The sequence below is a fragment of the Sinocyclocheilus grahami genome, unplaced genomic scaffold, assembly GCF_001515645.1.
Source record: "Sinocyclocheilus grahami isolate Dianchi unplaced genomic scaffold, SAMN03320097.WGS_v1.1 scaffold491.1, whole genome shotgun sequence".
NCBI classification, from domain to species: domain Eukaryota; kingdom Metazoa; phylum Chordata; class Actinopteri; order Cypriniformes; family Cyprinidae; genus Sinocyclocheilus; species Sinocyclocheilus grahami.
The window spans coordinates 949,211-975,412 of NW_015505670.1; the positions used below are offsets into that span (position 1 = coordinate 949,211).

The 26,202-nt window shown below is 38.5% G+C and overlaps 1 protein-coding gene across 3 annotated transcripts in view; it reads right to left on the bottom strand.

The window, feature by feature from the left end:
• Positions 1–26,202, bottom strand: part of LOC107554143 (protein phosphatase 1 regulatory subunit 29-like) — a 110,431-nt gene that overhangs the window by 62,853 nt on the left and 21,376 nt on the right. For 2 of the 3 annotated variants that reach the window (XM_016236565.1, XM_016236564.1), the window contains exon 2: positions 1,445–1,636. The gene's annotated coding sequence lies outside the window, so the exon portion shown is untranslated. The remainder of the gene's footprint in view (positions 1–1,444; positions 1,637–26,202) is intronic. The other variant, XM_016236566.1, reaches the window with a different exon arrangement.

Consider the following 26,202-nt stretch of genomic DNA (forward strand, 5'->3'; position numbering starts at 1 on the left):
CCGGGCAGGGCAGGGGTGGAAACAGCTCTTAAGCACTGTTGTCAGACAGTAATAATAGAGTTCCTATGCTAATCGCTGTTGGTGAAGAGGCTGCCATTATGTTCTTCTCAACAGTACAGTCGCTACTCACATGACACACAGAACCACACATACACACTCATTCTCACTCATTGTGTTTGTGTGCCTTCCCTAAAGGTCCTGGCTTAATGTGCTCCACATGACCGACCTTTACTGTCAACAGAGTGCCACAGCAGTCATTACAGAATAGCCATTTCACACATACATACACACATACACCTCTCATGGGCCAAGCAAGGAGAGACACTTCAAGAAATATGAGTTTTCCCTCTGCGGTGATACAGCCAGAGCGAAGATCAGCAGATGAGCCCTCACGGCCTCTTACTAAACATTTATTTTTACACTTTTAATCTTATCCATTCTTATCTTTCCTTTTTAATTACTCTCTAATTTCTTTGCACAATGTTTATTGCATGAAGGTAAGCTGCAAATTCCTTATCAATACAAAAATTCAAAACAAGTGTCATGCCTATGAAGCATGTTAAAAAAAAACTTCCTTCTAGCTCTCCCCAACAACAACAAAAATTGTTTAGAGATCGTGTTAATAGTTTTATTGTTCATAGCTATTGTTCATAACTTTCATAAGTTCTTTATTGTTTCATTATTTGATTTTTCAACAAAGTTTCCTCAAAAACCCCTTAGGAAAAATAAAAATATGACAACTATTTTTGTAGTAGTAGACTTATAACAGACTCTATATACACAGACGCACACTATATTTTTTCAGCAAGTATTTGTTATGAAGGAAACAAGAAAGCACAGTGTGTGATTTGTGGACTTGCGCCATAATGATGGTCTTCATTATAGGACTGAGGGGGTAAAGAGGGTCACAGCTGAGCTCCAGTGGTCCAGGCTCATTAAAGCCTGTCACTGCCATTGAGCTGACTGCGGTAAGCATGAGTGAGCAGGACCTTTTTCAAGGGAGCAAAGCAAAGCCATTTAACCATTTCATTTTAGAGTTAAAAAGAGCGGAAATCATCTGTGGGACCCTTAAAAACCACTGTACACTTCCTCGACCGAGCTAAATGAAAATACAAGTCTTGAGTGACTGTATTTGAAAACAAGAGAGGGTAGATATCTCTCTTCATGCTGTGTGTGTGTGAATAAGAGAGGAAAAGACATGACAGGTCCATCATCATTTACAAAAACACAAACCACAGTACCTGTCAGCCTGGGGCAGGTCTGATGCTTGTTGAAAACTGCAAACGGATGGAACAAGTGCTTTTGCAGTGAATTTGCACATAGACAGTTTTTCATATGTACCGTTTAGCAAGGTTGTCTAGAAGCTGTTAAACAATCGATACACAAGAAAGGGACAAAAACTGCATCACGTCTACAAGTATAGTGAGACTATACCAATTCTCACCTGCTTCCCCTCCTTTGACGCTATGTATATAGTTTATCGTCTATGAGACTATGGCAGTGTCGTCTTCTTGTGCAGCGGATCAGGTGTGATCGCCGTACCTGGTCTGCAGACGTCCTGATGCTGCAGTATTTAAGCCTTGGTTGAAATCCACTTGTCGCAGGGAACAGGGGATGGGGACTGATGAGCTCTGAGCTGTAGATAAGAGATGATGGGAGAGGGAGAGACAGTTAAAGAGCTGGTGCAACTTCTGAATAATGTTGTTTGCGGTGCTGCAAAACCAACTTGGATTTCTTAATAAGCCTGAATCTAAATAAGGTGGCAGACTTGGCATAGTCTGTCACTTAGCGCAACAGGCAGAGACATCAGAGAAAGAGAGGGAAAGAGAGAGGGGGAAAAAGAAAGAAAGGAGTAGAACTGCTGGCAGGCAAAGCGGGAGCGATGAAAGAGTGTAGGGAGTATGAAATTACAGTGGGATACTGAGGAAAGACAGACTTTTGACTTTTAGCACTCTTTCATTCTATACTTTGAACTAGACTAAGCGTTATGAACTGCCAACTATTATTATTATTTGATCTCAAACAAATATATACTTCATATATACTTTTTATATGAAAAAACCTCATAATAAATGAGTGTGGTTTACTTCATCCAAAGTTAACATTAAGAAGCTTCAAAAAGTTTCAAAGAGCCCCTGCTGCATTAGAGGAATAAGTTACCAAAAATGAAAATTTGCTGAAAATGTGTACTCGCCCCCCCAGGCCATCCTAGATGCAGATGATTTTGTTTCTTTCTTTGTTTCTCTGGAAAAAATATGAGTCCTCAATCCATAATACTGTTTTCTCCAGTGAAAATGTCATCTCGTTTGAATCAAGAGAAATCTATTCACAGATCAAGTAACATTTAAAAGAGAAAAAAGTTATGAACAAATATGTTGCTGGATTTTGATGTGAGAGGACAACAGGGGACCAGACTTTTTCACTGGGTGAAGCGTCATTATGGATTATGGACTGATTTTGACCAGGAGCAACGGTTTAAAATTAAAACGTTTAAATTATGGATTTGTTTACAACAAACACACAGCTTTTCACTTCACAAGACGTTAATTGATGGACTGGAGGCATGGGAATTACTTGTGGAATATTGTGATGTTTTTATCAGCTGTTTGGACTGACGGCACATTGGTGAGTAAAGTGATGCAATGATACATTTCTTAAAATCTGTTGTGATGAAGAAACAAACTAATTTACAATCTAATCTGGGATGGCCTGAAGATGAGTCAATTCTCATTTGCATTTTTGGGTGAACTACTTCTTTAAAATGTCTTTAGCAAAATTAAAAGCTAGCCTACAAGTGTGCATCAATCTCTGTGCATCAATAATGACTATTTCAATGGTTTTGCTAAGTAAGCATTATAACAAAGTAATACATTAATACGGCATGATATGCTTGTTATTTTAGGCTAAAAATTATGATTTATACTATATTCAATCAAGGGGGACATAAAAAAACATTAGAAGACTCCTGTGTTAGACAAAAAAATGTGGTACAAAACAAAACCAGGTTACACAATCAACATTACCAGTTACAAATCAAATCTCCAGACTCATTTCAGCAAAGTGAGAGAACAGAAAGACAGAGGAGCACTGGAGTATTTTGTAGAGAGAGAATGAAAGATAAGTGCAGTGGAATGAGCCTGGGGAGATCAGTGCATCGCCTGCCTGGTAGATGCAGTAATTTAGCAAACAAAAGTTCTGGTATTGGTATTGGAGAGGGATGGTGGGAGAGATAGAAATTATGGGGCAGATCTTTCACAGATCAATCACACACCCAAATCAATGAGTCAGGCAACCGTGAGTGGAGTCAGAGGAGATGTAAAGATTCAGAGGAGGTGGAGGTGGATGTGGAATGAGAAAAGAAACCAAGATAGAAACTTGTTTGTGAATATTTGAGTATTCCTTAGGTTCATTAACTTTATTCAAGTAATGTTCTATTAAATCAATACTTTATTCTGTTTTTAGCCCTGGGTGAAAGGGTGAAAGAGTTTGTGAACAACATCAGAATATAAACCACTTTTACAAAAATGGTTTCCAGACTCACCCATACTGACTAATAATGATAAAAATCATTCTAGAAGAAAAAACATTATCAGCTATCTATGCATCAATGCATCGTTGCCCGCAGAGAAAGTGGGTGCAGCAAGACCAACAAAAATATAAGGAGATTCAGTTGTCTGATAAGTCATTTAATTTATTGTGTAAATGACTTTCATTACTGTTTCTTAAAGGGGTCCTATTATGCTTTTTCACTTTTTCAACTCGTTTGGACTACAACGCATAGCTGATATCACAAATACCGACGAATGGGACGAGACCTGGTTGAGCTGCACTAGAGAAGGCAACAAGTGTTATCACTATGTCGGAGACATGCTAGCTTTCCCAAGGCAGACGAACTTAGAGTGGTTACAATCATCCGGGTTTATATCACGCTCAAACTGATTTGATTTTGACGCAATATTTACACTGAAGCTCGCAGCAGGCGGTTACGGTAAGGGGCATGACATTTCCCGACCAGGCGACGAGTGCTGCCAATCACAACACACAATGGCCCAGCTAACCAATCACAGCACATTTCGTATTTCAGAAGGTGGGCCTTCATTTGATACAGGAACTATTCGAGCCGTTCATGCCAGACTGGGGAGAGAGGTGTTGTAATAATGTAAAATATGTGAAAAAAAAATTGTTTTTCGAACAACCTAGTATGAGAGCCTGTTCTAGTACACCCCCAAAACAAAATCAAGACTTTGTAAAAGAGCATAATAGGACCCCTTTAAGACACTTAATTACACTTTAAAAAAAATGCACTTTGTAATAATGTCAAATAAAAATTTTACTTTAAATTACATTTGAAATCCTTATGTTTTAAGAATAACTTGTCATGCTTTAAAAAGTGCACTTTTTGTATTTAGAATTTTTGACTAACATACTAAAGCACATGTAAGGTACGTACTATAATTTTCTGTAGTGTGTTATTCAATATTACATCTATCTTAAATGCACTAATTGCAACTTCAGCATTATTCATGTGTGTTTACAAATATATTTAAATACATGACATAGAGGTTTCAATAGAAATTGCATTTAAAGTATATTTAATTTACCATAAATGCTGATCAGTGCATTCAGCAGTACTTTAACCATATTTCAAAGAAAACAGATATAATTATGAAATTACAGATGAAAATGTACATTACTCCTAATTAAGAGGGTCAAAAAAACACCATAAATTTCAGCTAACTGCATTTAATATACATTTTAACTATAATGCATTTTCATTTAATTGCAGTGCACTTCAGTTAAGTGCTTGAAAACATTACATTTAGTTTACACTTAAGTATATTATTTCTGTAACAATTATTCTTTATCCTAAAGTGTACTTCTTTTTTGCACGACACGTTAGTTTTGTTTGAACAGCTGTCAAATCTCATTTTCACGTATTCAAATATGATATATCAAAAAACAACAACAACAACAACAGGTTTGATGCCAAACATTGTGGTGTAAACTTCTGCTGTATTATTTTTTTGTCATGATGAAACTTTACTGTCTCTGATCACCATTCACTTTCACTGTATGGAAAAGAGAAGAGCGATCATTCTGAATAACATGATTTGTGTTTAACAAAAGATTTAGAATGTCATGAGGATGAGTAAATGTTACATTTTGGATGAGACGTCCCTTTAACAATGACGCCAATAAATCACTGTTGACTCTGACACTATGACTTGAGGCAGGTAAACGGAGGGAGAGATAGATTCAAGCCACAGTGGAGGAGGAGTAAAATAAGGCAGAGGTTGTGTAGGAGGATCGCACTCTATTATGCTGTTGTCCCTGGCAACAGTCACTTTCTCTGTCTCTCCTTTCTTCATCCTTCTTTTCCACACCTCCTCTTCCTCCAGCCTCTGCTGTACACCGTTAGCCTTTTCTGTTTTTGGTCTCAACCTCCCTCACTCTTTCTGCCTCGATCGCTCACGGCCTCGCTGCTAATACACCATATTTGCCTTTTCTATTTCTACGCCATCATGTTCATTTCTGTCTCAATTCACTCTCTCACTCTCTCTCTCGGTCCGTGAGTGCAGTGAGTTAATGAGTTCTCAGTTGTCTCACAGTGGCACTGAAGGAAGGAGAGATTGTCAGTCAGTCTGTGCATCTCTAACACACTAATCCCTGAATTTATCTGCACAGACATGTACACTGGCACAGCATACCATGCACTCTTTCTCTCACACATACACACGAATATTCGACCCACACACTCACTATATCGCCGCTGACACTCTATCACGGTAAATAAACGTGTGAGATGCCTCTCAGCCAAGGTCTCAGTGATAAACAATAATACACTTGGTAATATGTTGACAGTAACGGGCAGAAAAGAGCTCTAGGAATGCTTGGCAGTGTTAAAGGTGTCCGTTATTACAGGGATTTGACTTCCTGTCTGAGTCCTGATCTGTACTTTGGCCCTCTGCTAGCCACAAGCAAAATAACTTCAGTCGCACTGTGATTTCCAGACAAATCAAATCTCGGACCGGTGCACAGGTATGGTTATTTTCCAACTTTGTTTTGGCTTCTGACTTCTGTCTGGTACCCTGCGGCCCCCTTCAATTTCTGTTGCATTCTCCATTTTGTTCTCTTGGTCCTCAGGGATGTACTTTGAGAGTGAAATGTTGAATTTTCAGCAACAGTGCATGGATTCAAGTACAGATCACCATGGTTTAAAGCGTCTTGGTGTTAAAATGACCATAGAGAGTTCATCTGCAGTACCGTGTATTAGATATTGCTTTTGGCCGGGGCGATGAACAGATCAAAGAGCTCTTTATTCAAATGGTCAGGCTGAGAACGTAGATTGTGCTCTTTGTCAGCCTGAGGTTGTGATTTCACACATGCTACCTTATATACAGACCTAAAAGTGGACCTTTTGTCAGGGTCTCAGAAGAAACATGACCTGCATGTTGAAAGACTCAGAAGGTCCAAATTCCCTCGAGGGAAACTCATTATTCATAGTAATTATGTCATTAATCTAATCAGCCCCATTTCTCTATCTCAGATCAATGGCTATCGATAAGGTCTCAGTCTGCCCGAGGCATTACTATCATCACACCACCCTCTGCTGTCTAAAACACAATGCTGTTAATTCTCAATGTTCCTCATGTGCTTCTGTTTCGGCTCAATCTTACAAGAACCTTCTGTTGACATTTCTGCTGTTCAAACAAAAGAAACAAAAGAACATAATTCCTAGGCTAATACATGGAATATTTGTATTTATTATTTGGGATCAATTATTAAATGTTTATCGGGGGTGGGTGAGTGGAAATTATTGCAAAATTGATCATCATCATCATCATCATTATTATTATTTATTTATTTATTTTTTACATGAGACGTGCCATATTTTACAAGTAAATCACATTTACATCCCAATGGTGATTCATTTTAACAGAACTCAAATTCAGGTATCCATGAGCTGATAACTATTTAGTAAATGACCAATATTAAAATTGTATACTATTTTGTCTAAATAAAAATAAAATAAATCAAATTGAATGCTACAAAATTATAACCCACAGTATGCGAATGGAATTTCATGTTGAGATTTGCTAAAGAGTACATTTAACTGTGTTATTAAATTATTAGTATCATAATAAATATTAAAAGTGAGCATTAAATGATATCTAATTCTATTCTAGATGGCAAACTAAATGTAAAAATATGAGAAATGAGCACAGTTAAATATCCAGTATCTGTCACTTCTATTAATATTAACGGCAAAATAAATGCTCACCGCTTCCACATATGGCGTAAAATAGGACTAATGGTTGTTGATCACACAGAATGGCTTCTCTGTGGTGTCTCATCCGTTTCTCTTTCTCGGTAAAATGAGGAACAGAGTTTCTGACTCTGAAGACCCAACACTAATTGGCTATTATTGTCCAAATTCTCAGCAGAACAAAATGAAATTGCAATAAGTCACTATGTTCATACCTCAGCTAATGACTACTGCCTCCTGTTAGCATCACTCGCAGCTGCAGTTAAAGTGATTGATGTGCCCTGTGTATATTTAAACGAGTTACAACACAGCTGTTATTTTAACTTGTTCACCCTGCTCACAAACACAAAAACCAGCAGGCTTGCGGCAAACAGTTCAGCAATGCAGACACATAATGTTGAAGTATTTTTTACATTTATGTGTGGTAGCGATTGTAAAACACTATGAGCTATGAATGACTGCCCAGTTATTCCACATTCCACTGTACATAAAATTAATTGAGAGAATATTTCAAATGGATTTAATGTAGGGTAAGATGGGGGAAGAAGCCCCTCTCTGTAACTATGTTCCTGCACTTTATTTGTCATTATGAAACATTCCATTTCAGTAAATTTATTCAAATTACATTGCCAAGATACACAACTTTACCAGTTTAGTTAACGGCATTTTTTCAGGAAAATAAAATGATTAGGATTAATTTGGCCTTTAGATAAAATGTTCTGTAAATGTCAGATGCCCCCAGGGGCTTCTTTTCTTCCAATGATGGGGCAAGATGGCCCCCTTTCATATTTTTCATTTTTGTGCCATTACAACTAAAATGTTAATTGTTTGCATTTGATTCCCATAATAGTGTATTAGGTGATGCATAACGATCCTCAACATGCTAAACTATCAGTATATGGACATTGTTCTTAAAGGGGTCATATGATGCGATTTCATGTTTTCCTTTGTCTTTGGAGTGTTAAAAGCTGTTTGTGCATACAGAAGATCCATAAAGTCGCAAAGATTAAAGTCTCAAACCCAAAGCTATATTCTATATAAAAGTGAACGCTCATCCACGCCTTCCTAAAACGCCTCGTTCAAACACGCCCCCACATATTTACGTCACTGTGTGGGGAGATTTGCATAACACCACCCAAATGTATATGCAAAGAAAGAAAGTTTAACTTTTATTCTCGCTGTAGTATTGTTGCCGCCACTGCCATGTTGTGGAGACGCTGTGTGTTTCGTTGCGATAACCAAACTACTTTGTTTGGCCTTCTAGGACACAACTAGAAATCAGTGGTTAATTTTTATTTACAACACTGTTCCAGAACAGTACAACCCAAATATTCGAGTTGTGCAGCGCATTTTACGAAGGAAAGTTTCCTGAACCTGGTAAGGGACGTAACATTTCCATCACGCGCTTGAGGTATTTGGCCAATCAGAATGCACTGGACAGCTGGCCAATCAGAGTACACCTCGCTTTTCAGAACAATGAGTTTTGTAAAAATCTACGCGTTTCAGAAAGGCGGGGCATAGAGGAGCAACAATAATGTACAGTATGTGGAAAATAATGTGTTTTTTTAACCTTAAACTGCGCAAACACATTGCATTACACCAAATACACAAATAATGTTCTTTTTAGCAATGCCATATGACCCCTTTAAAAGGTGCTTCTTCTCTAAAATTGAACCCTAAAACGTACATAAAACATTTTCAGGATTTTCACTGTTGAAAAAATAAACCCTAACTTAGTGATCAGAACCCTGATTTAGAAAAAAAAATTAAAATTCCCAGTCATTATGGGCCTGTATGACTGTTTCGCAGTACGTGAAAACAGACTGCAGTTCAAAAAAAGAAAGAGAAAACGGGAGAGAGCGAGAGTGCTGAAATGCTGAGGGAAAGCAGGAGGGTGGTTTTTAGCAGCAGTCAAACTGTGATCCCTGCAATAGAAGAGAAGAATAGTATTTTTCCATCTGCTAGGTCATCAGGTGTCTTAAAAAAGTCATCAGGTGTCTTAAAAAATCACACACACATACGTACCATCACTAGTCTATATCACATTTGAAACTGTTCCAATACAGAGGGCGATGTGCCAAATGTTTATAGTCATTGTTTATTCATCCAGTTTTGCACCCAGGACTCAATCTGTTGCCTTCTGCTCTGAGGGTGACTCATTAACTACCTGCAGTATTAACCCTGCATGTGCCCTGGTGCATAATGAGGTGCAGGAGGAGATTTAAAGAAGAACAACGAAGAATTTCACTCCTTATTAGACCTTAAGGAGGTGCATCACTCTGATGTATGTCTATGCGTGTGAGCTCAGTGATTTTACATTTCATCAGTGAGCCAAAATATTATGACTACCTGTCTAATATGCTGTAGGTCCCACTTGTGCTGCCAAAACAACACTAATCCGAGTCATGGACTCTACAAGACATCTGAAGGTGTCCTGTGGTATCTGGCATCAAGACATTAACAGTAGATGTCCTCAAGTTGGGAGGTTGAGGTTCTTTTCCATTCCTACCATTACTGAACATTGTGTGCAATATCCTACTGAAAGAGGCCACTGCCATCAGGGAACACCATTGACATGAAGGTTGTACCTGGTTTGCAATGAGGCTTAGGTAAGTGACGTGTCAAATTGACGTTCACATGAATGGCCGGAAACAGGGTTTCCCAGCAGAACATTGCCCACAGCATCACAGTCTTCTCACAGTGTATCCTGATGCCATTATATTCCCAAGTAAATGTGATGTAACAAAAACAGGACTCATCAGTCCAGACAACCTTCTTCCACTTCTCCAAGGTCCAGTTTCATTGCTTGTGTGACATTCTAGGGACTTTTGGCTGTGGACAGAGATAATCATGGGTGCTCTGACAGTCTGCACCTACACAGGCCCATCATTAAAATTGTCACCACACAGACCTTATACCATCAATGAGCCTTGGACGCCCTACAAACTATCACCAATTTGTGGTTTGTCCCTCCTCGGACCACTGTTGTAGGTTCTCATAAATGCTGACCAGGAGCACCCCTTAAGCCTTGCTGTTTCAGAGATGGTCAGACAATTTGGCCCTTGTCAGACTCACTCAGAACTTAATTCCTGCCCATTTCTCCTGCACCAATGGACTGACTACATGAACTGATTCCTCCTTTACCATATAAATTACCCAGTCCTTCACATTGGACATGGTTAGGGTATGATTAACAATATTCACTTCACCTATGAGGCCATAATGTTTTGCCTCATCATATATGAGCAATATCACACGAGTAGACGTGAGATATGGCTGTATATTGGCACGGCTGTAATTCGGCTGTAAATAATCACAGTGTGCTGATATACAGCCATATCTCATGGCTACGAGTGTGTATAAGAGTGTAGAAATATAAGAAACATATAATAGATTAATGAGACCAAAGACTACCAAAACAAATTATATCTCATGTTTAAAGGGGTCATATGATGATGCTAAAAAGAACATTATTTGGTATATTTGATGTAATGAAATGTGTTTATGCGGTTTAAGGTTAGAAAAACACATTATTTTCTACATACCGTACATTATTGTTTCTCCTCTATGCCCCGCCTTTCTGAAACGCATCGATTTTTACAAAGCTAATCGGTCTGAAAAGCGAGGTGTGCTCTGATTGGCCAGCTATCCAGTGCGTTGTGATTGGCCGAATATCTCAAGAGTGTGATGGAAACATTACGCCCCTTACCATATTGTGTCTTTTTACGCGTTGCGTTGCATCGTGCCGCGTAAACATAAAACCATGTCTGCATTTGTGATCAGAGAAATGACAAACAACAAGCGCTACTCTACACTGCTCAAAACTTGCGTTTGAATCATCAGTGGCAAATCCTTTAAATATGAAAGCATACTTACTGTGAGTCAGCATTATTTGTTAGAACACTGGCATTGTAGGCTACTCTCCGAGGAAACAGTCCTCGTCCTCCATAAAATGCATTGCTCACATCTGAATATTTGGGTTGAACTGTTCTGGAACAGTGTTGTAAATACAACTTAACCACTGATTTCTAGTTGTGTCCTCTTTTGGAAGACCAAACAAAGTAGTTTCCACGATATGACGGCGGCGGTAACAATACTACAGCGAGAATCAAAGTTATGCCTTCTTTCTTTGTGTATACATTTGGCCGGTGTTATGCAAATCTTCCCACACAGTGACGTAGACATGTGGGGGCATGTTTAAAAGAGGCGTTTTAGGAGGGTGTGGATGAGAAAATCTCTTTGGGTTTGAGACTTTAGTCTTTGCAACTTTAGGGATCTTATCTATTCACGAACAGCTTGTAACACTCCAAAGAGAAAGGAAAACTTGAAATCGCATCATATGACCCCTTTAAAGGAGACAAAGATTTATGTTTACGCGGCACGATGCAACGCGTAAAAAGACAGTACAAGTCATTATAATCAGTAATTATTTCCCCACTGGATGCTATAAATGCCTCGTTTCTAATGGGTTTTATTGGTTTTGTCTCATCGCTCCGGGACATGGCATCACAGTATGGTAGGGGCGTAACATTTGCGCCACACACGTGAGGTATTCGGCCAATCACAACACACTGGATAGGTGGCCAATCAGAGCACACCTCGCTTTTCAGACCGATGAGCTTTGTAAAAATCGACGCGTTTCAGAAAGGCGGGGCATAGAGGAGAAACTGACTACATGAACTGATTCCTCCTTTACCATATAAATTACCCAGTCCTTCACATTGGACATGGTTAGGGTATGATTAACAATATTCACTTCACCTATGAGGCCATAATGTTTTGCCTCATCATATATGAGCAATATCACACGAGTAGACGTGAGATATGGCTGTATATTGGCACGGCTGTAATTCGGCTGTAAATAATCACAGTGTGCTGATATACAGCCATATCTCATGGCTACGAGTGTGTATAAGAGTGTAGAAATATAAGAAACATATAATAGATTAATGAGACCAAAGACTACCAAAACAAATTATATCTCATGTTTAAAGGGGTCATATGATGATGCTAAAAAGAACATTATTTGGTATATTTGATGTATTGAAATGTGTTTATGCGGTTTAAGGTTAGAAAAACACATTATTTTCTACATACCGTACATTATTGTTTCTCCTCTATGCCCCGCCTTTCTGAAACGCATCGATTTTTACAAAGCTAATCGGTCTGAAAAGCGAGGTGTGCTCTGATTGGCCAGCTATCCAGTGCGTTGTGATTGGCCGAATATCTCAAGAGTGTGATGGAAACATTACGCCCCTTACCATATTGTGTCTTTTTACGCGTTGCGTTGCATCGTGCCGCGTAAACATAAAACCATGTCTGCATTTGTGATCAGAGAAATGACAAACAACAAGCGCTACTCTACACTGCTCAAAACTTGCGTTTGAATCATCAGTGGCAAATCCTTTAAATATGAAAACGTACTTACAGACTGTGAGTCAGAACAGCCGGCATTGTCGTCTACTCTCCCAGGAAACAGTCCTCCGTAAAATGCGCTGCACGCATCTGAATATTTGGGTTGAACTGTTCTGGAACAGTGTTGTAAATACAACTTAACCACTGATTTCTAGTTGTGTCCTCTTTTGGAAGGCCAAACAAAGTATTTTCGCTTTCGCAACGAAACACACAGCGTCTTCACAACATGGCGGCGACTGCAGCAACAATAAAGTTACACCTTCTTTCTTTGCGTGAACATTTGGGCGGCGTTATGCAAATCTTCCCACATCGTGACGTAGACATGTGGGGGCATGTTTGAACGAGGCGTTTTAGGAGGGCGTGGACCAGTCTTAACTTTGATAAAGAATATCTCTTTGGGTTTGAGACTTTAGTCTTTGCAACTTTAGGGATCTTATCTATTCACGAACAGCTTGTAACACTCCAAAGAGAAAGGAAAACTTTAAATCGCATCATATGACCCCTTTAACCACTATAGAGACATTAGAGCCAGTGGCGAATTCCAGAAGATCTGGCTGAGGTGAGGCTGATGATACACGTGGCAACTTTTTTTGGGCAATGTTGCTTGGGTACTTTCCCATTGAGAATGGGTAACAAATTTCTATCTGGATACTTTAGATCAGTCGTGGGCCCTGTGTCTCACCTGGTTGCCCATTGACGGCAACATTGCTCAAAAAGTTGACCGGTGTATCATCAGCCTGAGGCTGCTCTCGGCGGGTTCATGAGTGCTGAATGGCCACTGACGCCCTGGAGCTCACATCTCCGAAAACGTCGAAGCAAATTTTCAAATAGACGTTATCTTTATTAACAAACCGCATATTTGAAGTCTAGACAAGTACATTCTCTCCTAAAAAACTCTTAAAACTACATTTCATGACACAAAAGCTGTATTATTATTTTTTATTATATTGGATTTGGGCGTCCGTCATGACACTCGCTGTGAGAAATACCGCAAGCAGAGTGATACAAACAGTGAAATGGTTGGAGTTCTGTTATTATTACACAGCTCTGGAATACTTGATTCTGATTGGTCAGTCGCGACATTCCGAGGTATATTATCCCTCGTGTCGGGGTCCTGATCACCCTGTCGGGGGTTATTCTGCGATAACAACCGGCTGGATGTACATTATCCCATACATATAACACTCTTATCAGCCAATCAGATTCGAGGACCAGATATATATTAATATTTTAAGAGTTTGTAACATAAATAATAAACACAATGACCCAGTATTGAGCAGTTCCAAAATCACAAGTGTCAAGAACATCTTTGCTACTTGTTGTTGTTTTTTATTACAATTTTTGTTAGTTATTTAGAAAGCACGGTTAACTCAAATGTTCTGAACGCCTTTTCAAACAGGACTTTTACGTTGTATAAATAAATCAAATAAAAATGTTATATTACAAAGTGATACACATGCATATGTTGAAAGAACACATAAACATTCACCTTAAATTAATGTCATATAATTCAAGTCATATAATTCAAATATAGAAAATGGTACAAAGGCAAATATGAATCTGGGTGTCCCTGCATGCACATCATTGCTCTGGATAACACTGTGCAGATGACTCAACATCCTGGCCAGTGAATAAACAGAAGCACATGGCACGCAAGTGAAGTGAGGAAAATTGGTTCTCAGATGTTCTCAGTCTTTAGACGGGGACCTCAGGATCCCATACATCCTCTTTGGCATTAAAGAATTGCCCAGAAATCCATCAGTTTGACCCCATTTAAATTATTCTGTGGGCACAGACAGCTTTCAGGATTCCCTGCCAAGGAGGTTTGGGAACAATAATCATCATTTCTCTTCCACTCCATCATGTAGGCCATGAGGAAACTGATCAGCTCAGTCATTCACCATATGCTAGAAGTCCAGTGTGTTTCATCCTGACCGCAGAGTGTTTCTCCTTTACTTTTTACAGTATTTGTGTGGAATTCAACATTTCTGGCTTTCTTTCAGTGGCTTTTGCCTGTGCGATGAAAGGCTCATGGCATAAAGCTCGGAGATGGGTCCACCATCTTGGCCGAAAAAATGTGTTGCAGCTATGTCAACTTGTTTATAAAGTGGAAAAAGGCAGATTCCCAACTTTGCTTAGGACTCATGACACCATGAAGATGTGTGAACAACTTGCTCCACACCAGGAACACGAGGACAATAAATTGTTTGGCCAGTGTTAAAACTCTCCAGCACTCCTAGACAGACCAATAATTCTTTACACAACTAATGTTTATTGGTAAATATCCTCATTTCCTCATACAAAGTGCAGACAGAGCTTCAAAGGGCTAGACACATTGCCAAACTTCCCATGTACTCAATGGATGAGTCAGATTCATGATTGAGCACTGGTTGTTCTTAAATTTTCAATGACAAGGAGCATCCTGTGGTTTTAATCAACCAAGAACTGTCGTCTCTTAAAGGGTTAGTACACCCAAAAATTAAAATTAGGCTGCGTTTTACTCACCCCCGAGGCATCCTAGGTGTATATAACTTTCTTCTTTCAGACGAATCCAGTTATATTAAAAATCTTTTCATCTTTGATCTTTCAAGCTGTTTAATGCCACTCAGCGGGTGTTGCATTGCTTCTGTCCAAAAGAACTTAAATAAAAGTCCATAAAAAACATCCATAAAAAAAAAGTCTCTCACATGGCTCCGGGGGGTGAACAAAGGCCTTTTGTAGCAAATCGATGCATTTTTGTAAGAAAAATATCCATATTCAAAATGTAATAATCACTTGAATCTAGCTTGCGCTCACTGTTGTAAACAGAAGCAGTTCCGGGGGAATGACGTATGAGGTCAGCTTTGCGTATGCGTCGCTCAGAAGTGACAAACGCAGAAGCGCAGGGGAGAGATCAAAACAAAACAATGGTCAAGAATTAGAAGTACAAAGCGAGGATTTGTAAAGAAGAATGTCAGAGGATTTTGATATAAGCCAAGAGGAGACTGGTTTTCCTTTGCTAAAGTAAGGAAACTTTGCTTCCTTTGATCCTGTAAACAAACGTTGGTTTTCACGAGACTCACCGGCGCATGCGCAACGCTGACCTCATGCGTCATGCTGAGTGGCATTAAACAGCTTGAAAGATCAAAGACTATTTTTAATATAACTCCGACTGGATTCGTCTGAAAGAAGAAAGTCATATACACCTAGGATGCTTCGGGGGTGAGTAAAACGCAGCCTAATTTTCATTTTTGGGTGAACTAACCCTTTAAACTCTCACAATGTCACTGCATAGACCAATTATGCAAAGTTTAAGGAGGGAAGCCACCTGTTCTTAAGTTGTTTTATTACCTGGGTCTCTTCTTCAATTCAGCACCTTTGGGGCTTTGAAACTTTAAAAAAAAATACAACATACTTTAAAAAAAATCTTTATTTTCTATATTTCTTCTTTTTATATATATTGTAAATTATTCTGTGATGGCGAAGCTGAATTTTCAGCAGTCATTACTCCACTTTTCAGTGTCACAGGATTCTTTAATGAAGAAAGTTCAAAAGAACAGCATTTATTTGAAATATATAACTTTTGTGAAATTGTAAATGTCTTTATTGTTGATCAGTTTATGTGTCCTTGCTGAATAAATGTGTTAATTTCTTTAAAAAAGTCAAATACTGACCACCAACTGACTTTTGAATGGTAGTGTAATTTTTACATTAATAGAGTTAATGTGTTCCTTCTTGTGATACCATAATAGTGATAGCCTATTGAAAAAAAACCTCTTGATTCCCGGTTTATTTTCAAGACGAAAGTGCGCAAAAAGTGTTTTTTTTTAATGACACACACTTAACCCTTCATTACTCAAAATAAAATATCCTCTGTAATTGTTGATAAAATTAATGAATTAATCATTATTAATTAATCTAGTTTTTGTAACAAAAAATATATTACATAACACAGACCTTCAAATCAAGGGGTCAGGGTGAGTCTTTTGAGTGCCAATCAGAATCACTCTAGTTCTCCCAGTGCTGGTGCCACTGCACCCTGGGCAGGTGATATAGAGCAACACATGGCTCACAGGCAGAGTGGGGAAACTGGAATCCAGATGTTTTCAAACTCATGTCAACAGCTGTGGAGTGACAGTGTACAATGACCTCTCACTGCATTTGAAAATCAAAAGGATCTCCAGGGTTCAAGCCACATGAAACTAGACTTTGTCATTTACTAGATACTTAGCTGAAATAAAACTGAAAAATCCATATTCTTCATCTGCTTTCTTCAAGATGCTTAGCCATTTCGCATTCATTAAATTTTTTGCCTAAATAATTTGGCATTTTCTACTTTTAGCATTTCATCTTGATTTTCTAAACTAAGTAATTAAATAAATAGTGGTTGAATTTACGATGAACTAGCACCACTTTTTTATTTTTATTCTGATTTGAAATTTAAATCCGCAATGAAACGTTCTTTTTTTTTTTGTTTTAGTGGGTTGAAATCAAGGGGTCAGCATGGCAGTCACTCTTGAGATGAATTGAAATGCTAATGGACAGATTTAATAAGTAATATGGACCACATTTAAAAAAATGTTTACAGTGATTGGTTAGATTCTCTGTTGGTTTTTACACTGATTTGTTAACTTTAATATATCAAAGGAAACTGAAATTCACTTTTTCTTTGTCCTAACTCTCTACTCCATCTTTTCTTCTCTTTCATTGTCCCCAGGCGCTCTGACGCCTCCATCTATGCGGTCATGTGGCACTCTGGGGTGTTAGTGAGTCAGTAGGGCGTGAACTGCTTTGAACAGGCTGCCTCTCTCTCTCTCTCTCTCTCTCTCTCTCTCTCTCTCTCACGCCCTCCATCCCTCTTTCCTGATGATTTCACTCAACACTGAAACTGTGCGCATTTCCCTCCATCTTAGTTAATCTCTTTCTCTCCCTTCTTTGTCCATTTGTGCCATCTGTTTTTAAAGCCTTACACTAACCCACCACTAGGAATTAATAAGCGTTACATAACCAGGCCACACTTGCTAATTAAACTACTGTACACCAGTTATAGCATTTACAAACCATAATTTCAAGCTAAAGCTTCTCGAAAAAGACTCAACACAGTTTTTATTAAAAGCCCTTCAATAAGTACTTTTAACATAGAAACATCACTAAAAAACACCTACTGTATTTGCAGGCTTCTTCGTCCTTCATAAACCTCAACAAAGGTAAGCCAGATCAATGTAACCTAGTATGCACACTGAACAACAGCGCTGACCATATCAACCCATGCACAGCCTCCTCCTGCTCCCTGCTTTTGCATTTGTATTGTTTAGGACCACAGTGTGTTACAGTCTCAACACTGCAATAATCCCGTTTTGCACAGTCATCACAACTGTTGCCATTCTAACCCATGCGAGCAGCAGAGCATGACAGCATGCACTTATAAACACCTTTCAATGCTCAATCTCCCTCGACCAGCCTGAATACGGCTGCGTGCCCAGTGCCGGCTCACCTGAGATATTCAAGCAGTGCAGGGAGGTAATGTGGGAGTGAGGAAGGATGACCAGACTGTGAACGGGGTGTGGAGAGACTGAGGTGTATAGCTATTAAAAAGGAAATCAGTCTTTGAAAAGGAGTTAAAATAAATTTACATTTCCAGTCTGTGCATTGCTTGGCAATACACAAAGCTTGATGTTTTGGCAAAGGTTTTTGGCGGAGAAAAAAAAGTTAATTAATATTATACAATATTTAGTTACGGTCACTGAATATGAGCGGCGTCCCAAGAGTGCTACCACAGTCTAACAGCATTGGGATTTTCACTGCTTGTTTCGCTGTTCACTTTGTGGTGGGGATTTATCAGTGACTCTTTCTGCATTTACATTGTTAGGCCAGGAGGTGGCAGTACGTTATCGTCTTTATGAGTGAATCATTAAATGATTTATTTAACTGTTTTATTCAAATATGCAGATTCATTCAGGAACATAACAAGTGGCTATTTTTCATTGAATCACTCAAGCAATTCATTCAAACACATTGACTTCAGAAATGCTGGGTGATATTAAACGGTTAATACTGCTTTGGGTTTGTTCGAAACTATATTTGTTGGTAGTGCAAAAATAGTCAATGTAACTGCCAATATTGTGTCTAAAACATAAGTTACTCAATATCAACTTTTGTTAAATGAACTGCTGTATTAAAGCAATGTTACACTTACAGGAGTACTTGCACTGTATTCATTTTTTATTTATCATTTATTTTAACCAGGAAACAAACAAACAAAATAAATAACCAGTGTAGGACACTTATGTAATCACAAAAATGACATTATTAATTACATTACAATATTTAGCCACTACAAACAAAATGATCTAGTTTTACACTTTACAAGGATAAATCCTATACGTTCCCTATACAAAAAAATAAGAAATTTTAAATATTAAATATTAATAGCCACACTGTATTCAAAAGAAAAACTTTCTTGTTTGTGATATTGGTTAACAATATTCAGTGAAATAACTAGTGTTTTAGTCAGAAGCATTTTTGACTGATTTTTTGTGTCAAAAGGACAAAACTTGAACCTCACTAATGTGTGTATGAAAACACATACACACACAAAAGCAGTAATTCAAGTCAACGTGTCAGGGTGACATATGACTCACTCAGAGCTAATTAGGCATGCATCTTGCACAAGTAGCATAAAGCATTATGGTTGGTTGTCAGGCAGAGACATTAAATCTGTGTTTGTGAGGGGGAATCACTGCCCCGAGGCTCTCAAGTGCCCCTGTTTTGGCATGGAAATCAACATTTACCCTGAAATACAAAGGCTGCTGAGATTTGTGGGAAATGCTGTGGTGTCAGACAAGAGTTGACCTGATTCCTTATCCGCTGACCCAATCACATGCGAGAGGGACGCCCATTGGGCAATGCATCATTACTAATCCACTAATGCTGAATCATGGAATAGATCAGATTTAGAAATCACACAAAGAGCAGCTTATTGAGGGGCTGGCCACTGACAGAGAAACTGTGCAAAATCAGTAAAACACCCAAGGTTTGTGCTAATCCCGATGAAGAGTTTTGCATGAAGTGAACAGTAAAGGGAAGGCTAAACGTATCATAATGTTCAGTTATGTCACTCCTCTATTTCACCCCTTACCATGAATCTAAAATCTTCAATAGGATTCTATTAACTCTGGCCTCCTCCATTACCAAGATTATTTAATCAAAATTTAAGGGTAACATTAGGGTTTGAAAGGAAATAAAAGTCTACTAATCCATTATATGCCTCGTATGACATTTGGCTCAACAGGAAGCATAAATGTTACATCCTGCTGTAAAACAGTAGTAAAGTGATCTCTTCTGGCACTAGACTACATGCTCACCTCCATGTTTTGTGCAAAAAAATGTTGAGCTGTCCATGGTTCTGAAAAAAGTCAGTCATGACTCACAGACAGAAAAATAGTGACAGAGAATGAGAGTAAGATAGTTTGGGGAGCTAATAGATTAATAGATGAATATATAATTTGGACTTTATCTGGACTGCCGCTGACCAAATGGGCAATTTGATGACCTCTATATATATAGCCAATGGTTCAATACATACCTCAGTTTTTTAACCACGGTTTTCGGTTCGGTTCGGTTCTGATGGCTTGGCACATCAAAGTGTTTTTGCTATTTAAAATAATTTTTTTAAAGCAAATTAACAACAACAAAAACAACTCCTGTACAATTCTGTACACTGGAGAATGACGTGGATTATTATGAGTCTACCTAAAATTTCTTTCGAGACATTTTTTCCCCTATTTTTACCCAAAATAGAATGGATTGGCCATTATGGAGCGCTATAAACACATGTATTGTCTGTTTCATTCATACTGGAAGCCGGAGGGCGCCCTAGCACAGAAACTCCACATACATGCATCACAGAAGTAATAGAACCGATGACATTCCAGGAAATTCCTAATATGGACAAAGGCATCTAGCTATCATAGCTGGATAATAAGACGATAGAAACGTTTAGAATTATTAAACTCAACTGCGACAATATACAGTAGTTTATATGTGTTCTTCAATCTTGGGTATTTTCATAATGAATAAGTATATTGGTATTCTACAGTACAGAATATATTTTCTGCCTCATTCTGTGATAAGAAGCCACATCAGATCACAAAAGGAAGCTATCTGAAACATTCAAAAAACATGTTATAAATGTTCTCTTTTGTTGGACAGCAGGTTTAGACAAAGACTATAGAATACCCAAGTATAGTTTTGAATGGGGGAAAAATGCAACACTCAATATGGCCATTCTATTGAAGGAAGCCCCGCCTTCTGAATAAAAGAATCAATCGCTAATCTGAATTTGAATTTACTTCACAACCATTAAAAAAGTATGTTCTAAATAGAATGAATGAGGGTAGTATGAATGAAATCTGGATTTACTACATCCGCCATGTTGCTACTGTCACGTGACCCACCAGTGTCTATTGCGTCGCTTCACTTCCATTCATAAATTCTCTTCCGTGGCCTCAAGGGATAGTAAAGTGTCCACTGCATGCACACTTCAGAATCACACTGGAATTAGTAGGTCATCTGGGTACTTCTTGCCTACTGTTTTTTCGAATACTATGAATTTGGATATACAGTACTACTCGGCTCACCTTACTGTTTTTCACATACTATATAGTAGGGAAGTGTGTCACTGCGAGTCACTGCAGCTGCCGTTAGAAGTCCTGGTTGCTATAGAAACAGACGTGCGCTTAGGACTGCACATGCACACTGGCTGGTCTAGCCTGAAAAATAAGCTTTTTTAATGCTATTTGAACAAAAGAAACAACATTTATGTGACAGTTGTTGTCAGATTTCATTGGTGATTTCAAATATGAAATTTAATCTTAAGCTTAGTGAACAGTTTTGGAGAATTTGATGTTTCCCCTTTCAAAGACCTGCACTTGCATGCCCGTTTCAAAGGCATTTCAAAGATGGCCGCCAAGTCCAATGACTTGCCTTAAAGGGACTTTGGTTTAGAAACGCTTCTCATTATAAGTCATTACAGGGGAAGATGTTTGGTGTGTGTTGCTTTTTCAAATGCACGTTATAAGCACAAACACTCACAGGCACACAGAGCCAATTCTGAGAGAAATAAAACGCAAAACTGAAAAAAAACAACAACAACACAAGCGCATATTGAACCGTGGATGTTGTGCCGAACAGCTCAATGTTACACTGCGAATTGTGGCATCCCTAATACATAGGCTATATATTATATACTATAACATATACATGCTCAACAAAGCTGAATTTGTTTGATCAAAATACAGAAAAACATCTAATATAGTGAAATGTTATTGCAATGGCTGATGAAAATTCAGCTTCGCATCACAGGAATAAATTATTTTTTAAAGTATATTAAAAACAAAAACTAATTTTAAATTGTAATAATATTTTGAAATTTGTACAGTTTTTTCTGTATTTTCGATCAAATAAATGCAGCCTTGGTGAGCATAAGAGACTTCTTTAAAAAACATAAAAAATTTTACTGATCCTAAACTTTTGAACGGCAGTGTATATGGATTGAGTTTAAAAAGTGCCAGAAGAGAAGTGTCCTGATAAGTCTCAGCGGACACATTTAGCCCCACTCTGGCGACTGTCTCCATTTATGTTCCTCAGTAACTGTATAATACTAGTGAGGGTCCACAGGGAGAAAAAGAGTTAGAGATGGAAGTCCCATTGGTGACTGCTGACCTTGCAAACATGTTGTGCTTGAGTGAACGTGTCAGTCTGATGAGGGCCTGAGTACAGACCAGTAAAGTGACCTCTTCTGTACACATGTTCACACACTCAGATTTATGTGCCACTGCGTCTGCCCACTAAGTGAGGATGCACTTCCCTCAAACAGATTCACTTATGTTTCACTTTTACAGATATATCAGTGTACTTGTAAAAAAAAAAAAAAAAAAAAAAACACCATCTAAAAAATCTAAATGAACTAGTCAAAATCTAAGTTCCCAGAACAAAAAAAAAATGACTGAATTAAAAATATATATTTTTGGGATCGCATATTTGCACACTGTAATTTTTCAAAAAATTTGAAATGTTGTCACAATATAACATTCGTAAGAACTGTCCAAAATAGGAAGGTGTGTTTTATAAATCAATATGTAATTTAAGTGAAAGTAAAAGTGAAAGTGAAGTGACGTGACGTGTGGCCAAGTATGGTGACCCATACTCGGAATTTGTGCTCTGCATTTAACCCATCCAAGTGCACACACACTGTAGTGAACACACACACACCATGAACACACACCCTGAGCAGTGGGCAACCATGTGCTGCGGCACCTGGGGAGCAGTTGGGGGTCTGGTGTCTTGCCCAAGGGTCTCACCTCAGTCGTGGTATTGAGGGTGGAAGAGAGCGCTGGTTATTCACTCCCTCCACTGACAATTCCTGCCAGACCTTCAGGTTACAAGTCCGACTCTCTAACCATTAGGCCACAACTGCCCTTGTATAGAAGGTTATCAAGTTTGAAGTTATTCTCTGGATGACTACTCCAAAATGAGACCTTTCCCAGGAGTGTCTTTAGTTATTGTTTACATTATTAAAAATAAAGCACATGAATTTCATTACCATTTTCAACAACAATCAAGCTCAAACAAAACCAGTGTTAAAACCATTTGCATTCTCATTTAACACACTAAACACATTACTCCAGCACGCACTGAAGTGCACAGACAGTATAAATATGTATGGGAGAGAATCAAATCAAAAGCAGAAAGCACAAAACAGGCTCAACCATCTCTTTTTTTCTCTCTCTCAGTGATATTGCAAACAAAACCAAATGCAAACAGGCAGTGAATGGGTGGTGAATTAATTCTCACTTCACGATACTCTGTTTATTAAAGGGTCCACTAACTATTCAGGGCCATGCTGTGCACCAATCCAGAGCTGGGAAAATCATTATGATTTAGGTAATGAAAACACCACTGTGCAGGGCAGGAAGCTGCATGTCCTCATTTTTCTGCTTCTTGCTTCTACTTTATTAAAGCATCATTCAATTTTGAAGACAGAAAATGTCTAGTTACAGTTCAATGAACGTGTCCGTTGTCAGAAGGTGGATATAAAAGACCTGAATGGGTTGCACAAGCCATATGTACGGCCTTACTTAAAGTGAGACATAGAGTTTGCACTAAACTAAAAGTTAAAACTCAGTTAACTTAATTAGGTTGCACCATTAGTTCTTAATGGGATAGTTTACCCAAAAATGAAGATTCTATCCATGTTGTTCCAAATAAAGGTATTTTGAGAAATGTCTCATTGTTATTTATTTATTTATTGCTTATACAATGACAGTCAATGGTGATGAAATTCAATTAAAATTAAAATAATTCATGAAATCTATAGTCTATGAAATCTACAGTGGGTACGGAAAGTATTCAGACCCCCTTAAATTTTTCACTCTTTGTTATATTGCAGCCATTTGCTAAAATAATTTAAGTTATTTTTTTTTCCCTCATTAATGTACACACAGCACCCCATATTGACAGAAAAACACAGAATTGTTGACATTTTTGCAGATTTATTAAAAAAGAAAAACTGAAATATCACATGGTCCTAAGTATTCAGACCCTTTGCTCAGTATTTAGTAGAAGCACCCTTTTGATCTAATACAGCCATGAGTCTTTTTGGGAAAGAGGCAACAAGTTTTTCACACCTGGATTTAGGGATCCTCTGCCATTCCTCCTTGCAGAGCCTCTCCAGTTCTGGCAGGTTGGATGGTAAACGTTGGTGGACAGCAATTTTTAGGTCTCTCCAGAGATGCTCAATTGGGTTTAAGTCAGGGCTCTGGCTGGGCCATTCAAGAACAGTCACAGAGTTGTTGTGAAGCCACTCCTTCGTTATTTTAGCTGTGTGCTTAGGGTCATTGTCTTGTTGGAAGGTAAACCTTCAGCCCAGTCTGAGGTCCTAAGCACTCTGGAGAAGGTTTTCGTCCAGGAAATCCCTGTACTTGGCCGCATTCATCTTTCCCTCAATTGCAACCAGTCGTCCTGTCCCTGCAGCTGAAAAACACCCCCACAGCATGATGCTGCCACCACCATGCTTCACTGTTGGGACTGTATTGGACAGGTGATGAGCAGTGCCTGGTTTTCTCCACACATACCGCTTAGAATTAAGGCCAAAAAGTTCTATCTGGGTCTCATCAGACCAGAGAATCTTATTCAGGTGTTTTTTAGCAAACTCCATGCAGGCTTTCATGTGTCTTGCACTGAGGAGAGGCTTCCGTCGGGCCACTCTGCCATAAAGCCCCGACTGGTGGAGGGCTGCAGTGATGGTTGACTTTCTACAACTTTCTCCCATCTCCCAACTGCATCTCTGGAGCTCAGCCACAGTGATCTTTGGGTTCTTCTTTACCTCTCTCACCAAGGCTCTTCCCCCCCGATAGCTCAGTTTGGCCGGACGGCCAGCTCTAGGAAGGGTTCTGGTCATCCCAAACGTCTTCCATTTAAGGAATGGAGGCCACTGTGCTCTTGGGAACCTTAAGTGCAGCAGAAATTTTTTGTAACCTTGGCCAGATCTGTGCCTTGCCACAATTCTGTCTCTGAGCTCTTCAGGCAGTTCCTTTGACCTCATGATTCTCATTTGCTCTGACATGCACTGTGAGCTGTAAGGTCTTATATAGACAGGTGTGTGGCTTTCCAAATCAAGTCCAATCAGTATAATCAAACACAGATGGACTCAAATGAAGGTGTAGAACCATCTCAAGGATGATCAGAAGAAATAGACAGCACCTGAGTTAAATATATGAGCGTCACAGCAAAGGGTCTGAATACTTAGGACCACATGATATTTCAGTTTTTCTTTTTTAATAAATCTGCAAAAATGTCAACAATTCTGTGTTTTTCTGTCAATATGGGGTGCTGTGTGTACATTAATGAGGAAAAAAAATTAACTTAAATGATTTTAGCAAATGGCTACAATATAACAAAGAGTGAAAAATTTAAGGGGGTCTGAATACTTTCCGTACCCACTGTATATACAATCCAAAAATACATTTGATATTTTTATCTGTTGTTTCTAATTTTACAAATAAATATTTTCATTTGCACTCAGCATTGCAAGATATATGTGAATGCATTTGTGAATATTTTTAGGGGGGGGGGGGTCAAATAAACACCTACAAAATGGCAAAATCTTGTTTCAGATTTACTTTTGGAAGCATTCCAAAGAAATATTAAAATATGATTATTATTATTATTAAACTCATATATAAACAATTCAAATAAACTGGTCATTTAATTTCATGAAACACTTCATCTTTAATAATAATAATAATAATAATAAAAAAATAATTTTTATTTATATAGCACCTTTTGCTTCGCTTTACAACGTCAGGTTTAAGGAACAAACCCAAATAAACATCTACATGAAAGCACAGTACACATACCAAGAGCTGCAAGTAATATATACAGTGGGTACGGAAAGTATTCAGAGAAGGTTTTCGTCCAGGATATCCCAGTACTTGGCCACATTCATCTTTCCCTCGATTGCAACCAGTCGTCCAGTCCCT